This window comes from Haplochromis burtoni, unplaced genomic scaffold (genome assembly GCF_018398535.1).
Source record: "Haplochromis burtoni strain Fernald_Lab_line unplaced genomic scaffold, NCSU_Asbu1 Contig_159, whole genome shotgun sequence".
Classification (NCBI taxonomy): Eukaryota; Metazoa; Chordata; class Actinopteri; order Cichliformes; family Cichlidae; genus Haplochromis; species Haplochromis burtoni.
This window is the reverse complement of record NW_024582520.1, coordinates 36,942-45,366: the sequence shown is the minus strand read 5'-3', so window position 1 is coordinate 45,366 and position 8,425 is coordinate 36,942. Positions and strand designations below refer to the sequence as shown.

The following is an 8,425-nucleotide window of genomic DNA, read 5'->3' as shown; positions in this document are numbered from 1 at the left end:
TCAATCAATCAATCAATCAATCAATCAATCAATCAATCAATCAATCAATCAATCAATCAATCAATCAATCAATCAATCAATCAATCAATCAATCAGTCAGTCAGTCAGTCAGTCAGTCAGTCAGTCAATCAAACCTTTATTTGTCACATGCAATGTTACATATACATGTTCTGCAGTGAAAATTTGACCCCCTTCTGACCATACTTACATTGCACAAACCTCACATTGGGAAGGCAGGTCGGAAATAGGTAGGAAGGTAAGAAAACACTGAAAGTAATACACAAGGGGAGAGGATCCCACACTGTGCTCCTACAGGAGAGCAGTTTGAGAACAGAAAAAAACACCTCAGCACAGAAAAGCACATGGATCTTCACGTCTTACACCATAGAAAACAACATGTGACTCGCAACAGGGGTGGTATCGGGTATGGAGTTAGCTGAGGTACACAACAGCCCCATACGATCCTGCAGCCATCTTTCCAGCGCTGAACACAGCCATCTCCTGGCTGGCCCCGGGCAGCCGCATGAAGGTAATGGTTGTTTGGGTTTGGTTTAGTGCGAACAAAGCTCATCCAATTTTCCAGCTGATCTAATGCCCATCACTGGTCCCCAGATCTATCGATTCCCTGTTGCAGAGTCGTGAGCTTCTCCAAGATCTTATCCATGTTATGTTCAATAAGCAAAGTCTGAGTACTCATGGCCTTGCCCATTGCAGTGCCGGCCAGCCCTTGTGGGATTTTGAGCAGCTTCTTTATTCTTCGATAAGCCAGGTTTGAGCCAATTCTGATCAGGCAAAACCCGGTTCTCATGGTTCCGAATAGTTGGATGTCTTTCAAATGTCCTCTGTTGAGAACGTTGCCAGGCACACGACGCTCCACTTTGCCAGCTGTTGCATGTCCAGCAGCAAACGTCTCTGCAGGACGATTGGGCTTCCTCGAGCCCAGGCTTCTCATCGATAAGAAGGTGTCAATTTCATTAAGAGACCAGTTGATCAAATCCATAATTCCTTAGTTTTTACAGAAAAAGACTGAGAGAGTATCAGACAAGACTAGACAAAGACAAAGAGCCAAACAGGAAAGATAAGAGAGGGAAAAAGATGCAACCACCTCTGTTAAGAGCCAAAAGAGCGAAAATTAGAGGGGATTAACCGTACAGGTTCAGTGTTGTGGATGATCATTGCAAAAACCTTGTTGTTCAGAGTGGTGGTGGGTATGGGAAGCTAAAGAGGTGTCAGAGAAATGTCCACAAAAGCACGTAGGAGATGTGAGGTTTGTTGGTGATAGAATCTTACAGAGAGCAAAAATCAGGGCTTAGGAAAAGATGAACCACCCACCAGTATTTCCGAGATTCCCAGCAGGCGGGATCTTAAGGCTGCTACGAAATTGCCCAGCACAGCCGCAATAGAGATATTCCCAAGCGTGGAAACGCCTCTCCCTCTCCTCTGGGGTGAGCCTTGAACACCTGATCTACAGGGACCCCAGGACCACTTGTACATGCTCCACCCACGTGTCACTGTAGATGATAACATCATCCAGGTAGGCAGCAGTATATGCAGCGTGAGGCTGCAGCACCCAGTCCATGACACGCTGAAAAGTGACCGGGGCTCTGAACACGCCGAACAGAAGTGTGTTACATTGGTGCACATCTGCAAAACGTTGTTGCAATGCAGCAACATCCGCTTTCTGGGCCTGTGTGAGATGGTTATCAAAATGAAGGGAGGTGGGAATTGTGGAATTTGGCACCTCCGGACCCAACTCATCTCTTTCTTTCACCATGCTCACCAGAGAAGTGGTTTCAGCCTTTCTCCATGCTTTGTTTGTGTGGTTCCTCCCTTGTCCTAGTCAACATCTCCCACTTGCCGTGTGACCACAAAGAGTCCTTGCCCCCTTGGCGAGTAACTCCGAGTATCACCGGCCACTCGGCCTTGGCACAGAAGCTCATTAACCTGTTTTAGTTGCTGGTACTGGAATATTTTGGATGGTTTCCACACTTGGAGCTGAGGAGTTTGTCTGCAGAAAGGTCACTTTTTCTGAACCTACTTACAGTGGTATGAAAAAGTGCCCCCAACACTTTCATTTAGAAACTGCATTTTCTGTTTACTTGTATCTTTGTCTGATATTTAAATTTCTTTGATGATCTGAAACATTTAAGTATGACAAACATACAAGAAATCAGCAAAGGGACAAACACTTTATCACACCATTAGACTTGGATTGTAACCATTCTCAGTCACATGTTTAACTTTTGCATGTTGCTGTAGCTGGTATGTTCAATGGTATGTTGTGTTTTTCATGGACTAGTTCAACATTTCTTCACACAGTCACAGTTGATGCAAACCGCTTTCTCAATAATACTAAAGATTTTGGAAGCAATAATGATGCTTTCTCCAGTAACCAACTCAATTACACATTTTAACTCATTCTCCAAAATACTGTCTCCTTTTCGTGCTCTCTCTCACATGGACATTTTCCATGCAAATCCAAACAAATGTGTTCCTTGCTGGCCTCCTGCCACACCCTGTCGATTACCATACATTCGACCTAGTTTAAAAAAAAAAAAATTGTTTTGTTTTTGTGATTCTTGCTGGGGTTGTGGCTCAGGAGATCTAGTAATTGGAGCATTTGGTTGTCCAATCCCTGGCCGCTCCAGCCTGCATGCCAAAGTAACCTTGGACAAGATACTGAACCCTGAATTGTTTCAAGTGCATTCATTGTTCGTTCTAGTTTTATTTTCTTGATTGTCTTATGATTCTGTATTCTGTGGTGTTTGCATTTAGCTTCCTGTTTTTCTTAGTGTCCATAAGTCTTGTTATCTCCTTACTGATACAATTTCCTTGTTTTTTATTACATTCCTTTACTTCTGAGTTTCTGAGATAGTTATGTTTGTATTCTGTTCACTCAGTCTTCTTTATTTTAAACTCAGTCGAATATGCATGCAGTGTATTTGTCATCTGTTACTTCCTGTTTTAATTTGGTGGTCTGGAGTCTCTTGTGCTTTGTATTTAGATCTACTTCCTAGAGGCTTGAGCTTTGAATTTGACCTTTCAATAAAAAAAAAGTGTAAAATCTGAGTGCCTGATAATGAGATTGGGGCCACTCCCTGGCTGGATCATCTCTGTCTCATCAGCAGCAGTATACAGTGAGGTCAATAAGTATTTGATCACCCTGTGATTTTGCGCGTTCTCTTACTTAGAGATCATGGAGGGGTCTACAGTTTTCAGCATAGGTTAGATTTCCACTGTGAGAGACAGAATCTAAAAAGAAAAATCCAGAAATCACATTGTATGATTTTTGAACAATTTATTTGTGAATTACTGTGTCAAATAAGTATTTGATCACTTGAGTCAAAAAATAATAATATTTAGTACAGAAGCCTTTGTTAACAATTACCGAGGTCAAACGGTTCCTGTAGTTCTTCACCAGGTTTGCACACACTGCAGGAGGGATTTTGGCCCACTCATCCATAAAGATCTTCTCTAGATCTGTCAGGTTTCGGGGCTGTCGCTGAGCAACATGGAGTTTCAGCTCCCTCCAAAGATTTTCTATTTGGTTTAGGTCTGGAGACTGGCTAGGCTACTCCTGAACCTTGATATGCTTCTTACGGAGCCACTCCTTGGTTTTCCTGGCTGTGTGCTTTGGGTCATTGTCATGTTGGAAGACCCAGCCACGACCCATCTTTAATGCTCTGACTGAGGGAAGGAGGTTTTTGCCCAATATGTCACAATACATGGCCCCGTTCATCCTTTCCTTAATACAGTGCAGTCGTCCTGTCTGCTGTGCAGAAAAACACCCCCAGAGCTTGATGCTTCCAGCCCCATGCTTCACTGTAGGTATGGTATTATTGGGATGATACTCATCATGCTTCTTCCTCCAAACACGGCGAATGGAGTTAAGACCAAAATGTTCTACTTTTGTCTCATCTTACCACAGGACCTTCTCCCATGACTCCTCTGGACCATCCAGATGGTCCCTGGCAAACTTCAGATGGGCCTGGACATGGGCTGACTTAAGCAGGGGAACCTTCCATGCAATGCAAGATTTTAAACCATGACGTCTTAGTGTATTACTGATAGTAGCCTTGGAAACGATGGTCGTAGCTCTCTTCATGGCATTGACCAGCTCCTCCCGTGTAGTTCTGGGCTGATTCTTCACCATTCTTGGCATCATTGAAACCCTACGCCTGGCCCCAGTCCGAGGGACATTGACAGTCATCATTAGCCTCTTCCATTTCCTGAAAATTGCTCCAACAGTTGTTCTTTTTTCACCAAGCTGGGTGGCAATCGCCCCGTAGCCCTTTCCACTCACTGTATATGGACCATCCAGTCTCTGCCAGATGATCTATCTCTCAAAGCAGAAACCAGGCCTAGTTTGTGTTCCTTAGGTTTATAGTTTATGAGTGCTAGTAAGAGCATTTCTCCTTGTGTTTCCGAGTGTGCTTCCATCCTCTAGTCTCAAGAAGTGGTTTCCTATCCACTGGGATACTCACCTCAACAATTCACCTGCCTACTCATCCTTTGATGGCTCCCTCCTCTATGGATTCACAGAGCTGTGGACCTTCTCGCCCCCTGCTTCCCCACTTAAAGGTCACAACCTCACCTCATCTGAAACCTGAGCCATTTCCAGCCACTCCCTTGCTCCTCTCATCGCCTCATAAGCCCTCTGAGTGAATATTTTAAGAACTTCAAGGTACATCACAGTAAATGTCTTTCTGAAAGTGCTATGAATAATTTTAAGGATATAATTCCTCCACTGTTATCTTCCTCAATGTCTTGTGCCAACACCAAGTTTACTGCTCCATCGAGTGTTTTGCGTTTGGGTCCAACATCCTGCGTGCTGCACAGCCGTACCTCGACAGTCTAAACTGGGAGGCAACTATAGAGAGTATCGCAAAGGAACACAAAAACAGGGAACCTGAGAGGACACATGGAACAATAACGTATTATAAAAATGCAAAGAGGAGGGCTGTGTATCAAACTCTAACAGCAGTGCACAGTCACATACCTGCATTCATGACAAAGACCAACAAAGTAGAATGGTTAATTTTGGTGAACAACCAGTGTGAGCCCTGTGTGAAAAGACGGCTCGCTAGTCTCTTTCCTGGTAACGAAGTCTCACATGGAACGAACATCTAACCCAACATAAGGATGACAGAAGTAACCCACAGCAAATGATATTTAACCAAAAATAACCAAGTCAGTTTCTATTAATGTTATGGACTAGCAACATGATTTCTTTCCACAACATTTACATTCGTTACCTCTGTGGGAATCCTTCATCACTCTGAAGATTACTCACAATTCTTTGCCCTTCATAGTCAATGCAGGGTGACATTTGCAATAGTAGGTGATGCCATTGTCCCATTTAGCAGGATTTAACTTCAAACCTTTTTAACTACACTGCTTCGCCAACTGGATTTAACTAATCAATTAGGTATGAGCCTCCTATTGGACAAATACTGAATGGTGATTATCTTTCAGTTGGCAACAAGTTGCCCAAATGATGCAATGAGTTGCTTCTCATTTCTTAAACAACCTTGTTGAAAGATACATCTCGTGGTCGTGGAAAAGATGATAGTGTGTGTAAAAAGGGTCAAACCATTGCCATGCATCAAGCAGAGAAAACAGCTAGTGGACAGTGGGGACAGAGCATCTTAGAGGTAGGAATGTGGCCAGAAAAAAATGTAATTTGCGAGGGAGCATAAAGATTGGATTCTGGAGCACTGGAAGAAGGTCATGTGGTCTGAGTCCAGATTTACTCTCTTCCAGAATGATGGCACATCAGGGTAAGAAGAGAGGCAGGTGAAGTGATGCACCCACCATGCTTGGTGCCTACTGTACAAGCCTGTGGGGGCACTGCTCTAGGATTGCTGCAGTTGGTCAGGTCGAGGTTCAGCAATAGTATGTGCTCCAAGAATGAGGTCAGCTGACTACCTGACTATACTGAATGACCAGGTTATCCCATCAATGGATTTTTTCTTCCCTGATGGCACGAGCATATTCCAAGACGATAATGCTAGGATTCATCGAGCTCAAATTGTGAAAGAGTTGTTCTTCCAGCATGAGACATCATTGTCACACATGGATTAGCCACCACTGAGTCCAAACCTAAACCCCATTGAGAATCTTTGGCTGTGCTGGAGAAGGCTTTGTGCAGCAGACTCAGGTTGTTGGTAAAAAGTTAATGCAACACTGGATGGAGATAAATCTTGTGACACTGCAGAAGCTTCTCGAAACAATGCCACAGCGAATGAGCGAGTAATCAAAGATAAAGGCGGTCCAATGAAATATCAGAGTGTGTGACCTTTTTTTTGGGTGGAGACTTTTTGTTTAGCCAGGCAGTGCATGTTACAAAAGCAAAGACTATCAATAATTCAGAACACAAACACTGCATCACCGACCCAGGACCCTGACAGAGGCCATGTTTCCATATTGCACATGTACTGTAGTGATGGAAGTGAAATGAATGAAGAAATACATAAAGGCAACACGTGAACAAGAGGAGCTTCATAGAGCTCATCTTAAAAAAGCAAATGTGTTTGCCACAAGATCACATTCAGGTCACAATTGTGATGGGAAAAGCTGTCAGACAGGACAGGCTTTAAAAAAGAAGACGCCTCTTGGATGAAAGTGGAAACTCCAGAAACCTTTTCAAAGTCAAAGTCAACTTTATTTGTCAATTCTGCCACATGTACAGGACATACAGAGAATAGAAATTTCATTACTCTCAAACCCTAGATGAAATAGCAATGAACATTTAAATATAAGAGAGTGATTAAAAAATGCAAATAAAATAATTAAAAAGTAAAAATTTAAATAAATACATAACAAATTAACAAGAAAGCTATACAATATACAATATACAGTATTCAGGTAAGGGTAAATGACATTGAGTGTAAACCAGGCAGAGTAGTGCAAATGGAGATTTAGTAATGTACGGTAAGAGATAGCATGAAGGTGTAGCTGTGTACAGTGGCATGTTATGTTTTTCAGTATTTTTCCTATTTTGTTTTGGCGCTCTCTTGTCCTGTGTCAGTGTGCACAGTTTGGCTTCCCTCGTCCCGTTAGCCTCAATTAGTCCCAGCTGTGTTCCCTCTTGTTTCACATCCTCGCCTTAGCCTACGTGTATTTAAGTCCTCTGTCGTCCTCTGCTTGTTGTTCTGTTGGCCTCTGTGTTTCCCTGTATTCCATATTTTTGAGTCTCCAGTTCTCTCCTGAGTTTTTGTGTCTTTGAGTGTTTTTGCCACAGCAATAAAGCTGCCTCTTTCAGTTCATCCTTTTGTATCTGCGCCCTGTAATTTGGATCCTCATTCTACCTGCTGCACAGCCGGACCTGAAAAGTTCTTCACGCAGTCAGAGTTGAAGTAACACTTCTGTCTAAATACTGTGAGTGTTTTTGAAACTCTGTTTTCCTCGTGAACTGGCTTCAGAACACATTTTCACCCACTTTCTCAAATCTTTCTCCTTTGCGTGCTTTGACCAGAGAGACGTGCGGAGATAATCCATGCAAATGTGAAAATTTTCTATACAAATGTGTTCCTGCTGCACTCATGCTGCATCCTGTTTTTCTTTTTTAATAATCGTTTTATCACTACAAACATCAAGCAGCTAAAACATCCACCTGCTGCCAACCCATTTAAAACCACTGTAAACACTGGTGTGTTGAACACCCACAGCTGTTGCTGCATGTGTGTCTGTGTCGTCCACTTGGTCTCCGTCCTCTTTGTTCCCTCTTTAAGACGCTGTTAATGAACAGGGGAGTGTCACTTTCTCTCTGAGCTGATCAGGCTCTTTGAACTGTTCTGTGCTCTTCATTTAAATCCAGACGTGATCACATTTTCAAACTGTAGCTCCTAAACTTTGGAACAGCTCTTCACAACATCTGAATCATTACAAAGAAAAGTTGCAATAATTTGTATCGTGTTTTAAGAAAAAAGAAAATTCTTACTAATTGCTAAACTGATTTAACCAATCAACAAATATGAGATGTGAGCCTCTCCCAGCTGTCACTGGGTCAGCTGATCCAGGCTTATATAACTTTTAATGTAAAGTAGTTTTATTTCCTTATTCATTTACATCTGAGATAGAAGATAATCCGCATTTTGGGTTTTTTGCACTTTGCATGTACATCACAGGTGTTACTGAAACAGAGTGAATCCAGCAGCTCTGTGTTTGATCCTCCATCAGCTCTTCACTGTAATCCAGATCTCCTAACATGATGCTCTGCTCTGGACTCAGCAGCACACTGTGTGAGTACAACACACTGATAATCCTTTATTTAGACATGAAATCAGCTGCACATGTTCAGTCTAATCCTTTTCTAGCTTTCCACTGTGCTGTACTGTGACATGCTTTTCTTTCTGCTTTATTGGATCAGTTCATCTAACATCCTAAATACATGTTTGCATCACCTCAGCAGGACAGTTAGGCT

At 42.6% G+C, this 8,425-nt stretch overlaps 1 protein-coding gene across 4 annotated transcripts in view; it reads left to right on the top strand.

Annotated features, from left to right (window-relative positions):
• LOC102309037 (L-rhamnose-binding lectin SML) overlaps window positions 1-8,425 on the top strand; it is a 52,385-nt gene that overhangs the window by 7,026 nt on the left and 36,934 nt on the right. For 3 of the 4 annotated variants that reach the window (XM_042225079.1, XM_042225075.1, XM_042225074.1), the window contains exon 1: window positions 7,172-7,380. The exons of the other annotated variant lie outside the window; for it this stretch is intronic. The gene's annotated coding sequence lies outside the window, so the exon portion shown is untranslated. Of the gene's footprint in view, window positions 1-7,171; window positions 7,381-8,425 lie in introns of those variants that run through there. 4 annotated transcript variants of the gene reach the window in all.